The sequence below is a fragment of the Schistocerca serialis genome, chromosome 5, assembly GCF_023864345.2.
Source record: "Schistocerca serialis cubense isolate TAMUIC-IGC-003099 chromosome 5, iqSchSeri2.2, whole genome shotgun sequence".
In the NCBI taxonomy this organism is placed as follows: Eukaryota; Metazoa; Arthropoda; class Insecta; order Orthoptera; family Acrididae; genus Schistocerca; species Schistocerca serialis.
The window spans coordinates 352,965,249-352,984,341 of record NC_064642.1 but is presented as its reverse complement, the minus strand read 5'-3'; the positions used below and the strand labels follow the sequence as shown (position 1 = coordinate 352,984,341).

General features: G+C 39.4%; 1 protein-coding gene across 1 annotated transcript in view; it reads right to left on the bottom strand.

The window, feature by feature from the left end:
• Positions 1 to 19,093, bottom strand: part of LOC126481934 (facilitated trehalose transporter Tret1-like) — an 88,702-nt gene that overhangs the window by 58,131 nt on the left and 11,478 nt on the right. The window lies entirely within an intron of this gene.

Sequence of the window (19,093 nt, the reverse complement as noted above, 5' to 3'; positions counted from 1 at the left end):
CGGAGATAACTCCATGAACCTCCGGAGGCTGCGACGTGAAGCGAAGGCCGACCACAGCGCATGTGCGGCCGGGCTGAGCTACGGCAGGGCGCGCGTGATTCGGTTAGGTTCGCGGACATAACAAGAATGAAATATAAGGACATGAGAATTAAAAAAGTTTGTAACCCCTGATAATACCATACGTACATATACTACATAGATAAATGCATGATATTTATTGTGAATCCCAGTTGTTATTATACAGTTAAAAGCTCAAATGTGCGTGAAATCTTATGGGACTTAACTGCTAAGGTCTTCAGTCTCTAAGCTTACACACTACTTAACCTAAATTGTCCTAAGGACAAACACACACACCCATGCCCGAGGGAGGACTCGAACCCCCGCCGGGACCAGCCGCACAGTCCATGACTGCAGCGCCTAAGACCGCTCGGCTAATCCCTCGCGGCTATTATACGGTTAATCCACTGTGTCCCCTGATTTGGTAAGAAACATTCGTGTAGTAACCTTCTACGGCCATGGGTAGATGAATTTAAAACATGAAATAAAAACAATAATCGGGTTTCGAAGACGTGGCGGAAAACTTAGAGGGAGCGACGCTGGCCACTGTACTATACCTTCGTTTGACATTACCGCCCGCTCGAAAGCATCTAAATTACGTCGCACCCTGTGACTGTCGTTTTCTCAGGAACGGTTGGGTATCTAAGTAGCATTAAGGAAACATAGCTATTTTCTGTATATTTTAGAAACAGATTTTCTCCGAATGTGCTTTTTATACTGGCACTGAAAATTTTTGAGCTATTCGCACATTGTTTGCGCTGTAACCTCCTATGTAAGCGTCTTTACCTAAGTGCTAGATCCTAAGACATAAGTACTGCAGTGATCCATGTTTTAAGCAGGCTGTTTAGGTTTTTATGTTGATAATGCCACGTAGTGCTCTGTATGAAAATTTCTGAGTGCGCTGTGTGCAGTCTGTGGCTGGTTGGACTCTTTTTTGGAATATTCGCTTATGTAGTGTTGGGCAGTGGGATGTGAACAGCGCGTAGCTTTGTGCAGTTGGAGGTGAGCAACCAGCAGTGGTGCACGTGGAGAGAGAGATTCCAGAGTTTTGGGATTTTACTATAAGTGGACAATCTAGACGCGTGTCCGCCAGAAAAAGGAAATTCGTAAAGATGGATGTCATGAATTGACAGATACACAGGGCGTTACAAAAAGATACGGCCACTGCTCCAGGAAACATTCCTCACACAAAAAGAAAGAAAATTTATTATTTGGACTTGTGTCCGGAAACGCTTACTTTCCATGTTAGAGCTCATTTTATTACTTCTCTTCAAATCACATTAATCATGGAATGAAAACACACAGCAACAGAAAGTACCCACGTGACTTCAAACACTTTGTTACTGGAAATGTTCAAAATGTCCTCCGTTAGCGAGGATACATGCATCCACCCTCCGTCGCATGGAATCCCTGATGCGCTGATGCAGCCCTGGAGAATGGCGTATTGTATCACAGCCGTCCACAATACGAGCACGAAGAGTCTCTACATTTGGTACCGGGGTTGCGTAGACAAGAGCTTCCTAATGCCCCCATAAATGAAAGTCAAGAGTGTTGAGGTCAGGAGAGCGTGGAGGCCGATGGAATTGGTTCGAGTCTACCAATCCATCGGTCACCGAATCTGTTGTTGAGAAGCATACGAACACTTCGTTTGAAATGTGCAGGAGCTCCATCGTGCATGAACCACATGTTGTGTCGTACTTGTAAAGGCATATGTTCTAGCAGAACAGGTAGAGTATCGCGTATGAAATCATGATAACGTGCTCCATTGAACGTAGGTAGAAGAAAATGGGGCCCAATCAAGACATCACCAACAATGCTTGCCCAAACGTTCACAGAAAATCTGTGTTGATGACGTCATTGCACAATTGCGTGCGGATACTCGTCAGCCCACACGTGAAAATTTACAATTTGATCACGTTGGAATGAAGCCTCATCCGTAAAGAGAACATTTGCACTGAAATGGGGATTGACACATTGTTGGATGAACCATTCGCAGAAGTGTACCCGTGGAGGCCAATCAGCTGCTGATAGTGCCTGCACACGCTGTACATGGTACGGTAACAACTGGTTCTCCCGTAGCACTCTCCATACAGTGACGCGGTCAACGTTACCTTGTACAGCAGCAACTTCTCTGACGCTGACGTTAGGTTTATCGTCAACTGCACGAAGAATTGCCTCGTCCATTGCAGGTGTCCTCGTCGTTCTAGGTCTTCCCCAGTCGCGAGTAATAGACTGGAATGTTCCCTGCTCCCGAAGACGCCGATCAATTGCTTCGAACGTCTTCCTGCGGGGACACCTTCGTTCTGGAAATCTGTCTCGATACAAACGTACCGCGCCACGGCTATTGCCCCGTGAAAATCCATACATCAAATGGGCATCTGCCAACTCCACATTTGTAAACATTGCACTGACTGCAAAACCACTACTAACCTGTTGATGATACGTACTGATGTGCGTGATGCTAGTACTGTAGAGCAATGAGTCGCATGTCAACACAAGCACCGATGTCAACATTACCTTCCATCAATAGGGCCAACAGGCGGTGAATCGAGGAACTACAGTACATACTGACGAAACTAAAATGAGCTCTAACATGGAAATTAAGCGTTTCCGGACGCATGTCCACATAACAACTTTTCTTTATTTGTGTGTGAGGAATGTTTCCTGAAAGTTTGGTCGTACCCTTTTGTAACACCGTGTATATGTGAAGAATTTGGAACATTATTAAGATACGAGTAAATTGTTTGTTCTCTATAAAAATCTTTCATTTGCTAACTATGCCTATCAGTAGTTAGTGCCTTCAGTAATTAGAATCTTTTATTTAATTGGCAGTATTGGCGCTTGCTGTATTGCAGTAGTTCGAGTAACAAAGATTATTGTGAGGTAAGTGATTGATGAAAGGTATAGGTTATTGTTAGTCAGGAACATTATTTTGTAGGGATTATTGAAAGTCAAATTGCGTTGTGCTAAAAATATTGTGTGTCAGTTTAGTGACGATCAGAATAAGTAGATAGAGAAATGTCTGAGTATGTTCAGTTTTGCTCAGCTGTTTGAAAATCACATAACGTAGAAGCTTTTCAGGACTGTCATTCATAATTTTTCTAAGGGGATGTTTCATATGGCGAGCCTGCCAGGATGCATCTCTGGAACTTCTGATTTTTTCGTGTAGTTTGTGTAATTAGTGTAGTTATTCTTTATTGCTAGTGCATAATCGTAGAGAGAATCTCCTTTGTAGTTGTAGTTTGTCATTGTTGTACAGTTAAACAGTTGTGGCATGCAACATAGACCTGGACCAAATAGTTTGCAACCGTACCTGCAATTAATTAGATATTATTTTCAGTGCTATGTTAAAGTGCTTTCGTATTTTTGCTCTTCAAATTGTGCTTTTCTGTGTTATCGTGTGAATTATTTTGAAAAATATGGCATTTGAAAAAGTGACACGAGGCTCCAAAGTAAAGTGAGAAATAATTGTGATGACAAGTGTAGCTTATCAGCATCATCATGTAATGAATCAACAGACATTCAAAGTAGTAATTTGGTAATTATGCATAGGGAAATGCGCCTGGCGGCAAATAATTGTGTAGACAGTGAAACAATTAGTGATCAGGGAAGTATTATCGATCGATCAGTCAGCAACAGCTCGCTTCTGGAATGCGCTACAACAGAACAAAATCTTGCAAATACCATAGATTCAGGTTTTGTGTCCTTACCCCTTTCTCAATTAAGTCAAGACGCACTCTCTGCTTTTGTGAATGCGAATGTTGCCGGTGCAAATGCACTGCCGATAGGCACAAAGCAAAATGTTCCAGGCACTAATACATTGTTATTGCAAATAATGCAACAAATGGAATAAAATCAGAAACAAATTAAAGAAACACTTCAACAAACACGTGAAGATTTAACTACTGAGTTACATAACATTTGAACGAAATGTCAGAAAGTCTGTAATGACATAAAAACACAAATTTGTGAGTATTTTCAACGTATTTTTTTGCGGCATGGAAATGCACTACAGAATGACGACGCAGCCATAAAAGAACTGCAAACCATTGTTCATGAAAATCGCATCTTGTGGGCTAAAACTGACTCAGTTGCATCTACCGATTTGGTTATGCAACTTGCAAAAACTCAGGAAAACTTAAAGGACACAGTAGATACTCTGAAACTTGGTTCAGAAAGAAACATGGAGGAAATCAGTTCATTTTCAGAGAAAGCAGTCGAACTTTCGGATCAGCTAAATAACCTATCTTCAAAGGTAGATGATAATCTGAATGACACACGACCAGTAGTTTTTACTGACACAGAAGAGTAAGAACAAATCAGAATCAAATTAATATGCAACACAAAAGAGAAATCCAGGAAGTACAAGATCAGGTTGCTCAAGTAATATAAGAATTACATATTTCAGAGGACACTCATGCACCGGTATGGGAAGAGGGACTTAGAAATACGGAAAAGCCACAGAATAATAATACAGGGTATTTCGAAAATTATGAAAGAAATTGGCAAGGTGCACCGAATTCTTGGATGGAACCGCCGACACGACATAACAATGACCAATATGCGACTCGCCTTCATGATGACTTAGACTATAAGCTGTTCATTACTACACGTAACTTCAAAACATTTAAGAATTAGGGCAATAACATTCATCTACAAGAATGGCTTCATCAGTTCTCTCATTGTTTTCCACCCAAGTGGTCATTAGAGCACAGATTAGAATTTATGTGTGGCTACTTAGAGAATGAACCAGTTGTAAGAATGTGATCGAATATTCACAATTGTCACAGTGAAAGAGAATTTTATCATGCCTTCCTCTCAGCATATTGGCCTCAAGCTACTCAAGGTCGCGTAAAACATAGCATCATAATGATGAAACATTTCGGACAATCTGAATGTTCCAGTCTTGTCAAATATTTTGAAGACATGTTGTACAAGAATTAGTGCCTGTCAAACCCATATAGCGCCTCAGAACTCATCTGCATTTGCTTAATCAAATTGCCTGAACATTTAAGACATATTATTTTGGCAGGACGTTGCAAAGATGAAATTGAGGCTTTTCAGGGACTGTTACAAGAATTGGAAATTGACACTGACAATCGTGGGACGCGAAAACAGGAAAACAAAGTTTCAGGTCATATCCATCACAATTCCGTGTTGACAGAAATAATAACTGGGCATGACAAGTCTATTCTTACAACACAAATCCTGACCAAAACAGACACCATGCGTATGACAACTGTTGGCAAAGTAATAATAATTACAGGGAAATATTACATCTCCATACTAATGACTATGACAGAGACAATCATAGAAACAGACAATATAGGAACCAGAACTATTATTATCAAGGGAGACAGAATACCTTTAGATGCAACAGTCCACCGCGCAGTTACGATTCAGGGAGGAATTCTCCACCAATTAACCAACAAGAAAGAAACTACAGGAACTACTGACATGATGACACATGATATAATCATAATGACAGACCTGAATTTCATCAGAAGTGGCGGGATTCAAACAAGGCAGGGCCCTGTCGGCAATGTGAATTTATAGTAGTTAGATATCCAGACCCCAGTAACGACTCATGACAACAAAGAGACAATAGGCACCGCCGGCAGCCACACGTGCCGCCATCCATGAGAAAAATAACATAGAAGCTAACCTCGAGAAAAATTGCAGTGTTCTTTACTGACGTATATCACATGATAATTGCATTGAAGTTGAAAGCCGGCGTACTAGGAAGAGTTATGGTTTACACCACATTCCACATGTAACACTGTCTATTGAGAGATAATCTGCTTTTTAACTTAGTCTTTGCCACAAAATTTGTCACACTTAGAAACTGCTAACATGCAACAATGTTTTGAAGTTAACTATCCAGTCAAGAACCTAGAGAACTTATTTAGACAGTAATTGAAAATGCATTGTTATAGTGAACAGATGACACAGTGTTATTGTGTGCACATTCTTGCTTCTTAGTCGCTCGATTACGTAACGACTACAAGGCTTACATACTTAGAACATATACTGCTAACGAAACTTTAATGCAACATTTTTGTTTAGTTGAAAAGACATTCCTTGTTTAAAGTACTTTCTGTGAGATTACAGATGACTTAGTATTTGGTTTGTTTGACACTATTAATGAGTGACACAATTTACATTATTGCTTTTGTTCTATATCTGTTTTATATCTGCACAGTTTTTCTGTATTATTCTGGAAAGTAAAACATGTTTCAGTAGTAACTTTTTTGGTATAGCTACAATGAGAAAGCCTTTTTCATAACACAAGAATTCGTAACAGTACAGTACATTCTTGGTCATGGTAATGTATGTAATAACTACGATATCTATACACATAGCTTTTCACTTTTGTTTGTGGCTAGGTAAGTGCATTGACTTTTGCAGAACTCTGTTTATGGACGACGACGACTACGACACTTGGCAGATTTTTACCGTTAAGTAATGACAGAAATTATCTTACAGCAAGATGCACAGTTTAGCGCTACAGGACACCCATTTCAGTGATTAAATTTTGTACTTAAAACATTTTTTTTTTCAAAGATTTTTGAATTACAAAGATAGAAAGAAGGTTTTTGGTGATACATTACATTCCATTGCTGTAATATGTAACAACTGAGGGTATAATTACATTAATACTGAGGGGGTACACATTTGCTTCGTGTACTAAGCATGTGGCAAGCGCTAGGAGCCCTAGCTAATATGGTATTTCCTATACATCTCTACCCATCGGTACCATATTTCTCTTAGACAGAATTACACAGCTATCTGATCATTTATCAGAGAAACAAACATTTTTTTAATACTTCAGTGACACATGTTTACGCAATTACACAGATAGATAACTTCACAATAATGAAATTGATTTGTGTCTGTACTTTGTGAACTGTTCATATTGTTCTGGAACCTTTGTGATACTATGAGAGCTTCGAATTATGTATTTGGTAAGAGATCATGATTTTTGAAGTATGTTTGAGGTAGATGACTTTATTGAAACGAGCAGAGATCATTTTTTTAAAAAGGTTTTGAGATTATTCAAAAAACTATGACCTTTTTTATATTTGACTGAGGTGTTATGATATTATTATGATGACATTTGTTTTATGCTGTTGAGGTATGTTTATGATCAATAAGATTATGTTATATGAGGAATTCGATTATTTTTTATTATGAAGAAATATTAAAGAAGTGTAGATAAATATGTATATGTGTAATAAGGTAAGGAATAATGAGTAGTGGTTAGGGACTCTGGTTTGTGAAAAAGAATGTTGGAAACCAAGAATCGTACTTCAAGATTTACGAATCGTGTGTGCATGCATGAATGTGAGTACCATTACGCTGACAGAAATTTTAGACACTGCTATTCATGAGATTTCGTTTCTACACACTTCTAATGTAAATTTTCAACCTGTGGAATTTTTTATATGAGACTGTCACTGTAGCAGTAAATGCAGTCATAAATATTTCGGTAAGGAAGATAGGTGGCCTTGATGTAATGCTTTGTGGGCGCCCAGCTGCACGACAGTCACCTGAAAAAAAAAAGCCATTGGTGTGGGCCTTTCAGAGGCATAGATGCAGAAAAAAGAGGCCATTAACCACGCTATTGACATTTCTATGTAGAAATCATCGCAGATGTGACATGCTCATACTTGAAGACATATGATTACGGTTTGGAGCTCATAATTTCTGATATTTACTGAAATGCCTAATGAAATGATCAGAAATATCTTATGTCTACACACCTGATTGTGACTGCTGTCTTCCTGGTTGAGAGATTTTTTTCTGCCTTATGAAATGCCATGTGGCTAGTGAATGACATTTCATGCCTTCCTGTACGTATATATTTGCTCATTTTGTTTAATATCTAGTTTCTAGCTTCACTGCAGCATTGGTTAAAATAAAATTTAATAGATGTTCTAATATAAATGTTTTCTGTCTACAGATGCATTAAATAATAATTTTATGATCTACTTTCTTAAAAAAGGGAGCGCAAATAGACATTTCCCCTTAACAGGAATTGCATACATAAATTTTTCAACATGGTAACTTGTTTGGTAGAGTAAGTTATTGTGGATGCATCACTCTAGTGTTAAGATGTGACATAGGTATTAGACATTTCATGTCTTTACTGTAACATTATTTCTGCTTGAGCTTTGTCATGTTCAGGTATAAGTTATTGCTTTTGCTGCTGCTGTTTGTCAGGCATTGTGCTACTGAATTTTATGTTGTATTAAGCCTGTTTCACTATTGATTTATTTTTCTTGTTGCTACACATTGCTTATATTAGTTGTAATGTTGCATTTGATATGCTAAATTAGATATATTGCTGCTTCCTTTGCCAGTTTGCATTTTTTGTCATTGCTGTTTGTGTTAATTGTTTTGTGCTGCTGCATTACCTCATTCTCTAGTATATGTATCTGAGCTCAGTAGAGTTAAGTTATCTTAAGAGGGAGGATACTATATAAGAAACTAACAATGTAGAACAGGGAAAGCATGCATTGAGAAGTTATAAGAAAATAGGTTGGCTGAAAAAGTACTGTACAATGAACAATAATTATTCTGAAAGAGGATATGAACAAAAAAGTAGGGTAGGGTTTAGGGACCACAGGATTAGATAGTATTTTCTTGGAAACAAATGATGAGGTAAGATAATGGAAAATAAATAATGAGGTAAGAAATACATGACCATATAAATGCAGAAAGCATGCTTGGACAGGATTTTTTTGTTTTTTTTTTTTGTTTTTGTTTTTTGTGGGAACAAATGTTGAAATAAGATGAAAGATCTGTGGAATGAAGTTTTGGGTTGGACAGCAGTACCAAATGTTACACTGAAAGTAAACAGTGTCCTTTCCCTTTGTGTTATTCTGCTATGTGTTTGTGTACCATTGTGTATTTGTGTTCTTCCTGTCTTTATGCGTTTATCTGATAAGAGTTATGTTGTAGAATTTTCTAATACATTCACTATGATGAGGAATACTGTTATCCTCAGATATAATTTGCATTAATAATAAGTTATTTACTTTGAAAAGATGTTTAGACATTATTTATTCTCTTCTGTTTTATTGCTCATGTGTGAAGTTAATATTTCAAAAGCTATTCTCATTTATTTATTTATTTACTTATGTCATAATTCCTGTAACACTGTTGTATATGCTTATTTCTATTCCTTTGTAAAGCCTGTATTACTACAAATGTTATATGTATTATTATGTTCATTAATGATTTATTTTGTACCTTTGTAACTGTATTCTCATGTGGTAAATTTGTAGTTGTATAGACACCATTTCTTCAAATTAAGTTTCATTACACTGCACATGTTTCTGTTGGTCATAGTACATGCACAATGTGTGAAAAATTAAAAATAATAAAATAAAAAATAATAAAATCGACTGTTAGTGCTCACACATGTTTTTACAATTCAACAAGGAGTGATTAACAGCACTGCTGGTTCTAAGGACATTCTAAAAAATGAATGAGTGCACAAATGGTGGTCCAAGGACTTGCTATATTATCCGCAAGGCTCTTTGATGATGATTGTGCACCCGCACAGACGCAACGGATGGCTGCTAGCCATCTCTACAAAGACTACAGTGGGTCTGCACCTTTGGTGGTACATCAGTATCATTATCTCTACCAGATATACTGTGGGTCTGCTTTGTGATGACCTACACACCAACATTCTTCAAAACTTCCACTGACTCTACAGTGGGTTTGCTCTGTTGTGGCCCCTTACGTGTCTGCATATCAAAAGTCAGCACTCTCTTTCCACTGGAAGGACAACACTACTTCTTTAAGACTGCATGGAAATCTACTACTCCCGTGGCATTTTCTTTTACTGCGCATACTTTGTACTACTGTGATGAATGATCAGAACTGTCTTTATGGAATGTGAGGAAATTTTTGCTTTTGATCAACAGTGCATCAATAATTATGTGCATTTGATGTATTTATTAGCGTTAATACAAAAAAATCTGCAAATTAGTATTGTCCACTGATCAAAACAATTTGTAAAATTTTTTGTTGGGAGCATGGGTGCTGTGTAAGTAGGCTGTTCAGGTTTTTATGTTGGTAACGCCACGTAGTGCTCTGTATGAAAATCGCTGACTGCACTGTGTGCAGTCTGTAACTGGTTAGACTCATTGTTCGAATATTCGCTTGCGTAGTGTTGGTCAGTTGGATGTGAACAGCGTTTAGCGTTGTGCAGTTGGACGTGAGCTGCCAGCAGTAGTGTATGTGAAGAGAGAGATGGCAGAGTTTTGAAAAGTTACTATAAACGGACGATCTGGACGTGTATCCGCCAGAAAAAGGAAATTTGTAAAGATGGATGTCAATGGATGTAATGAGTGTTACAAAAAGGTACGGCCAAACTTTCAGGAAGCATTCCTCACACACAAAGAAAGAAAATATGTTATGTGGACATGTGTCCGGAAACGCTTACTTTCCATGTTAGAGCTCATTTTATTACTTCTCTTCAAATCACATTAATCATGGAATGGAAACACACAGCAACAGAACGTACCAGCGTGATTTCAAATACTTTGCTACAGGAAATGTTCAAAATGTTCTCCGTTAGCGAGGATACATGCATCCACCCTCCATCGCATGGAATCCCTGATGCGCTGATGCAGCCCTGGAGAATGGCTTATTGTATCACAGCCGTCCACAATACGAGCACGAAGAGTCTCTACATTTGGTACCGGGATTGCGTAGACAAGAGCTTTCAAATGCCCCCATAAATGAAAGTCAAGAGGGTTGAGGTCAGGAGAGCGTGGAGCCCATGGAATTGGTCCGCCTCTATCAATCCATCGGTCACCGAATCTGTTGTTGAGAAGCGTACGAACACTTCGGCTGAAATGTGCAGGAGCTCCATCGTGCATGAACCACATGTTGTGTCGTACTTGTAAAGGCACATGTTCTAGCAGCACAGGTAGAGTATCCCGTATGAAATCATGGCGGTGAATCGAGGAAGTACGGTACGTACTGACGAAACTAAAATATTGGGTTACGCTAAAAATATTGTGTGTCAGTTTGGTGATGATCAGAATAAGTAACGAGAGAAATGTCTCAGTATGTTCAGTTTCTGAGCTTTTTGAACATCAAATGACGTAGAAGTTTTCCAGTACTATCATTCATAATTTTTCTATGGGGACGTTCCAACGTGAACGATAACCTTTCTTCAGTAGTAAGATGGCCACAGAATCTTTGACCTTAACTGAATACTGAAGAGTTCCGAGTAATGTTAGTATCCCATCGTAAATCAATAAGTTGTGAGTTCCACAAACAGTTGCCGTCTTCTCGACTGTATTAGAATACTGTGCAAAGAGCAGTAAAAAACTTGGATATAAGTTTCGATGAGCGCCTCAACTGGGTAGAAAATACTATCGCCACATGCGGGTGCCCACGCATAAAATAAAGGCATTCGCAAACTCTTTCTCTAGTGCTGCAGTCCATCTTTGGGGCCAGCTACTCTGTACCCCGAGCACACTTGAACTCTCTGTCTCTTTTACTAAGACGAAATAGTTCCAGCTGTAATGTTTCCCCCAAAAATTAACGCGTGTAGTCAGTTTTCCCTCTGTCAAACAGTAAACTAAAAGCTCCCGTAGTCTCACAATTACGTTGCTTGCGATTTTTATGTCGCTATCAGCCATGTCACTTTCTTTTCTCCTATAGTCGTAATGTGTTTTATAAAGTTCCTCAGTCTCCCTCTCTTTTTTATCCGGCCTTTCTCTCATGCTCGCAACGGCCTTGCTGCAGTGGATACACCTGTTCCCGTCAGATCATCGAAGTCAAGCGCTGTCGCGTGTGGCCGATCATTGGATGGGTGACCATACGGGCCGCCATGAGCTGTTGCCGTTTTTCGGGGTGCACTCAGCCTCGTGATTCCAACTGAGGAGCTACTCGACCGAATAGTAGCGGCTCTGGTCACAGAAAACTATCGTAACCAGCTGGAGAGTGGTGTGCTGACCGTACGCCCCTCCTATCCGCATCCTCATCTGAGGATGACACGGCGGTCGGATGGTCCCGATGGGCCACTTGTGGCCTGAAGAAGAAGTGCTTTTTTTCTCTCATGCTAACTGCTGCTAGCCGTCATAGTTTAAACTAAATCTCTGTAAATTTTCTCTATTGCTGTGCTCGCAAACCATGTAAACTCTCCTCATTTTGTGTCTCTCTCTGTTCTGTAGCAATTAAAAAATGTTTTGTAATGTTGTATACTAAATGCAGTTGATGTTTATCTAATGAACCTGATGTAAAATGTGCAGAATTTCTGGTCTGGTGCAAGAGACGGCTGGTAAACCTAATATTGCCAGGCTGCATAAACAAATAAGAACTCTGACGACGAGCTGTTGAAGGTTCATAGCTAGCTGATGAACATGTATATAATGTAAGGAACATAACAGCAATTTTCTCCTGTTTGATCTTCACACCATAATAATACTCCCTCTCAACAAAGCAAAATCCACTAGGAACTATTACACAACACTGCCATGTTCACTAATTTATTTTATGTGTCAGGAACCCGAATTTGGAACAACCTTCTTCAAAATATTAGAGAAATTAAAATTCTTTCAAATTTCAAAACAGAGCTAATGGACCACCTAATATCACAATAGCTATTTCTTCTTGCACCCACTCTCGTTAAACATCCATCCCTCACCACTTTGCTCCCTACTTGTCTACAGAGTTCCCTACTGAAATTCTCACCTGTCATGTCAGGCATTGTTACTTCCACTTCAGTCCTTTCCTCTTTCATTATCCCTTCCATTGTTCTAATACCAAAGAAGGCATCAAACGTGCTAAACTAACCAATGTCATTCTTAATACCTTCATTATTTTATTACTTTATTATTGTTACATTTATGATTACTATCGCAATTTATTTCTGTTTACCAATAATGTAAATTATTAGTATTGAGTTCGTTATTTAATAACTAATTAATATAATTCTTAATTCATCTATTATGTTGTCATTGTTATTAACTTGATTATAAGGCAATATTTCTTGTATATGTTGTTGTTGGTCGATTTAAGAAACGACCTTAAGCCTTTAATCAGGCCAGAACAGCAAGCAATAAATAAATACATACATAATACTGCAATACGCTCTAAAAAACTTCGCCCATCTACATCTTCACAGGATTGTCTTCCACTCCCTGCAGCAAATCGTCATGTTTGCATGTTTGTAACAGAACCTGGTAGAGCTGCCCTCATTTTTCTTGTGAGCCACCCCTGTGTCCGCTGTGTATAGACTCTAGCAGGTTTACAACTACTATTAGGATACAGTTCGAACAGCGTGACGTGTTCACTCGAGATGTTTCCCATAACTCCAGTGATTGAGCTGCTGCGTGTATCATCCAGGCCGCAGTTGTACCATATACATCACTTTCCAGTGCCCGTGCATTGTGCTGGGCCTTCTATCGCTTCAAGAATATCCATTCACAAACAATATTACAGTTCTCTTTCACAGGTACTAATGGCTTTTGTATGCGTGAAATGCCACTGGTTTGACCAACGTCCTTTATATAAGATGTCTGGCCTTTCTCGATGGGCTAAGTGAAGTAAGCAGTTGACTGAATCTATAGCAAGCTCTGGGCTATCTTCGATTGTGTCTTTCACTTTCGCATGGAATAAGACGTCTGTGAAAATGTTAACTAGATTCTTAAATCATCTGCAGTAATTTTGCGTCTAACCATCACCAGTTAGGTTGTACCAATTGCACAACCTTAATGCATGCAAATGACATGATGTTTCATTCAAACATAAGAGGACCTATCTTGCCCAGTCACAATGTTCTCGCTCATTCATACCAGGTCTTGCATCTCTAAGGAAAACATGACACATTATTAGTACTTTCCGTCTAGAATTAACTTTAATTTGGTTTACAGTGGAGTATTAAACAATATATGTAAAGGACAAATAAACAAAACCGTAGTCTGCTATGTATTATTTGAAATATCCATTTTTTTGTACGACATGTAAAATCTAACATCCACTAGAAAGCAACTAGAAAGAATTAAATCTCTGTTAATCCGTCATGAACCGGGAACATCAGCTGGTTAAGTAATTGACAATATTAATGAAATTAAGTGTCACATATCTGTGGGTTCAAACCGTTTCACGAGGGCTTCACTCGAAGACTTGATAGCAACTCAAAGTCTTCGAGTGAAGAACTTGTTAAACGGACTGAATTCACGAAACCCAGGGATATATGGCACTGTATGGCATTATTGTTTATATTTTGAGATGCGTATGGGCCCTGAAGATGGCATTGTGGTTGCCGATACTGGTTGTCGTCAAAATAAAATAACTTCTTAGTTGCACGGCTGTTGGAGAGTTTCATTAATCATGAGAGAAGGAATTAAGTTAAAAAACCTCGCAGTTTGTACAGTGCAAACATGAATGCCACTCCAGTTGTATTATCTACAGTTTATGTTAGAGTGTATTGGTAAAATAATACAAACATGTGCCAACTTCGTTTAATTATTTTCTCCTCGTCATTGCGTTACATTTTTGTTTCTTTTCGAAAAAAAATCAATTTTACGGTCACCTCTCTCAACGTGCATCTCAGCTTACTGTAAACAATACGGGTATTCCCTTTGTGGCATCTTCCTCCGTTGTCAGCTTACGTTAAACATTTACTCTCTCACTGTAATAACAGAGTCTTTAGAGTCCATGTGCTAACAGTGACACACTTTCACGAAACATTAGTGACTGTGCTGACAACCGGACACAAAACTGTAGTAATCTACATCTACATCTACGTGATTACTCTGCTATTCATAATGAAGTTCCTAGCAGAGGGTTCAATGAACCACCTTCAAGCTGTCTCTTTACCGTTCCATTCTCGAACGGTGTGGGAAAAAAAGACCACTTAAATTTTCCTGTGCGTGCCCAGATTTCTCTTATTTTATCGTGATGATCATTTCTCCCTATGTAGGTAGGTGCCAACAGAATTTTTTCGCAATTGGAGGAGAAAACTGGTGATTGAAATCTCATGAGAAGATCCCGTCGCAACGAAACACGGCTTTACGTTAATGATTGCCACTCCCCGTATTATGTCTGTGGCACTATCTTCCCTATTTCGCGATAATACAAAACAAGCTGCCCTTCGTCGAACTTTTTCGATGTCATCCGTCAGCCCACCTGATTCGGATCCCACACCGCACAGCAATACTCCAGAATAGGGTGGACAAGCGTGATGTAAGCAGTCTCTTTAGTAGACCTGTTGCACCTTCTAAGTGTTCTGCCAGTGAATCGCAGTCTTTGGTTTGCTCTACCCACAACATTATCTATGTGATCGTTCCAACTGTAATCCCCAAGTATTAAGTTGAATTTACAGCCTCCAGATTTGTGTGACTTAACGCGTAATCAAAATTTAGCGAATTTCCTTTAATACTCATGTGAATAACTTCACACTTTTCCTTATTCAGCGTCAATTGCCACTTTTCGCACCATACGGATATCTTATCTAAATCATTTTGCAATTCCTTTTGGTCATCTGAGGACTTTACAAGTCGGTAAATGACAGCATCATCTACAAACAATCTAAGACGGCTACTCAGATTGTCTGCTATGTTGTTAATGCATATAGGGAACAACAGAGGGCCTATATCACTGTCTTGGGGAACACCGGATATTACTTCTATTTTACTCGATGGCTTTCCGCCTATTACTACGAACTGTGACCTTTCTGACAGGAAATCACGAATCCAGTCGCACAACTGAGGTGTTACTCCATAGGCACGCAGTCTGGTTAGAAGCGCTTGTGATGAACGATGTCGAGAGACTTCTGGAAATCTACAAATAAGTGCATTTACGCCGTATTTCACCGTCCGCGGAAAATTAAAGCTTTCTTCCAGAGCAGCGACATTGCTAGTGTTCATACGATAAGTAAGCATAATGTTTTAGCTATAATCTATAAAAAATAAATTCATGTAATGTACCTTTTTTGAGATACATGTTTTTCACACAGAAAACCTGGTTTACAGTAGATGTCACACCACCAGAGCAACCAAGACCAAATAGCGCAGCACATTGGTGAAGCTGAGAATCGTGCTGTGTTCCTTTTTCTGCATTTGAAGGGGAAGGTTTAAGTAGTTCTAAGTGCTAGGGGACTGATGGCCTTAGATGTTAAGTCCCATAGTGCTTGGAGCCATTTTTTTAATGGCATCGTCGACTGTGACAGTCGCTTCCCGTATTCTCTCCCGGAGCTCTGCTACATCACCGGGCTACAGGAGGTACGTGCACCAGTGCCGGTATACATGAAAACAGCTTTATGGGTTTCTCTTCAAAATGACATTTATGATATGTGTACAATGTTAGGCTCTTGTGCAATAAATAATTGAATGTGTTCACGGACTTTATGTATACGTTGCACAAATATCCTTGAAGCTGCCAGTTAACCCGAAATGTTAGTTCCTTTCTTTTTCATCCATAGCTCGGCCAAGCACCTATTCGCGTTTTTTGTGCTATGACACGAGCATTTTTCATTCTGCTTCCCACCTTTCACTGTACCATAACTTTGACATAAGACAGCCATAGCTTGGTAACCAACGTAGATTTCTATTGACTCGGGGGACGACTGATCCGATATAGGTTATTTATTGTCTTTCGAACCATGTCGCTTATATCGTGGCAACGGATAAGAGGATCACAAAACAACAGGAAGATCAATAACTACACGTATTTACCTTCATTCTTAAAAAATTTGAACCGCTACACACAAGTATGAAATTTAGAAGTGGCGCACTAAAGAAACTCACAGAAAGATATGTTTTCTGTGTGCAAAATCCGAATGAAACAGTTTTCTTTTTCATAATAAGGATGCATTTTATATTTATTTGAACCAATTTAATCCAGTTTGGGGGCCACAGCACGCACTCAATTCTATAAGAATTATTTTGACGTGATAGATTTATCTCACCTTTAAACCATCGTATCTCGGCAATGAGTAAAGGTAATTGGATACAAAAATTTTGTTACAAGTTTCTTTTGTCTCAGTGCAAAGTTTGAACCGATTCTTACAAGTTAGATGTGCAGAAGTGGTGTGCTTTGAAAAGCTCATAGAAAAACTTTTTTTTCCGTGTATTTGCACGTAAAATCCGAACGGTCTACGTACAAATGATGCCATTAGTTGAGCATTAATTTCAGAACAATTAAGATCTTCTGCAAAAGGAATTAATCGATTCTCATAATCTGCCTTGGTGCTGGCTCCTGTTCCTCTTCAGGGCCTGGTTAGAATTTTCCCCTGAAGCTATGCAACCAACATACATAACTGTTGTGCGGTTTCTTCTTCAAGACAATTCTCAGCCTCATTCTGCAGGGGCTATGAAGATGTTCCTGCATCGTTTCAAGTGGAAATGTTTGGTTACCCGCAATACAGCCCGTATATTGTAACACCCCAACAATAAGGGAGATGTTCGAATGGGTGTACAAACAGTCGTTGGTCGAGTCTAAACAGCAAACTTTCTTCCCCATGTTCCTAGCTCAAAGAGGAATCAAGCACAAAGTTGGGTTGGGTTGTTTTGGGGAAGAGACCAAACAGCGAGGTCAGCGGTCTCATCGGATTAGGGAAGGACGGGGAAGGAAGTCGGCCATGCTCTTTCAAAGAAACCATCCCGGCATTTGCCTGGAGCGATTTAGGGAAATCACGGAAAACCTAAATCAGGATGGTCGGGCGCGTCAAAACACTAAGTCCTCCCCCACTAAACAGTGAACTTGCGCACGACATTCTCAAACATATTTGTTAACTGTTGTGTACATAGTTCCACGTAGTCAGCGCGTACACAACTTTCCCACTAGAGCGCGTCCCGCTAAGCACAACAGCGCAGGCGCAGCCCTCGTCCGTCTCCGCACTACAAGATGGTGCTGTCTTAGAGATGGACCATATTCTGCATCCGCTGATCCGCTTATTAATATGTAACGCAGCCAATGAGATTGTTGCTAACGTAGAACCTTTTCTCCTCGTGGATCACACTCGCGCAGTGACACCTGAATGCATGAGGTATTATAACGAGTGTACTGTCCTCCGATTAGTCAGTCTGCATTAGTCTGCAGTCAAGTTTCAGTCTGCGCCTAATAAGACTACCATATTCCTGCACATAGCCATGAAGATAAATGTATAGACACTTTGTCAAGTATCAGAGATATGTGAGAATAAGATTAACATACCAAGACCAAAGGAACTTCAGATTGTCAATTGTAAACAGCATCCAGAACTAAGTTAAGTAATGTTTATACTGGTTATTATTTTAATAAATGTGTGTGAAAATTAATCAAGTTCTGTTTAAAGCTGGTCACCGTCAATCTGCTACTCTAAGCGTGGAAGTGGCATTTCTAACGTCTGACCTAATGGCAGAAGATAAACACGCCACGATAAGATCACGAGATACGAGGGCTGTCCAGAAAGTAAGTTACGATCGGTCGCAAAATGGAAACGACTATGAAAATCCGATAAAGCTTTGCAAAGATGTGTTGGGCAGTGTCTCTAGTATGACTCTAGGTAGAATTATGTCACTCTTTTCATTCCTGAGCTCTTAGTGAGCGCGTAAAGATGTTATAGAAAATAGTGTCTCCCGCCAAGTACGAGGGCCTGGTGAGAATTTTCCCCTGAAGCTATGCAACCAACATTACATAACTGTCGTGCGGTTTCTTCTTCAAGACAATTCTCAGCCTCATTCTGCAGGGGCAATGAAGATGTTCCTGTATCGTTTCAATTGCAAATGTTTGGTTACCCGCAATACAGCCCGTAACTGTCTCCCACTGAGTTTCATCTCCGCTCAAACGAACCGCTGGCTATGAAGACAACATTTTGGCACAGACAACGAGCTTTAGGCCAGCGTAGAGAATTGGCGGAAAGCACTCGCGGCTGCCTTCTATGATGAGGGTATTGGGAAGTTGGTACAAAGCTACGACGAATGTCTGATTCAGAACGGCGACTACGTAGAGAAGTAGCTGAAAGGTGTAGTTAACTGTTACAAATGAAACATTTCTGATTTTCACTGTGATTTTCATTTCG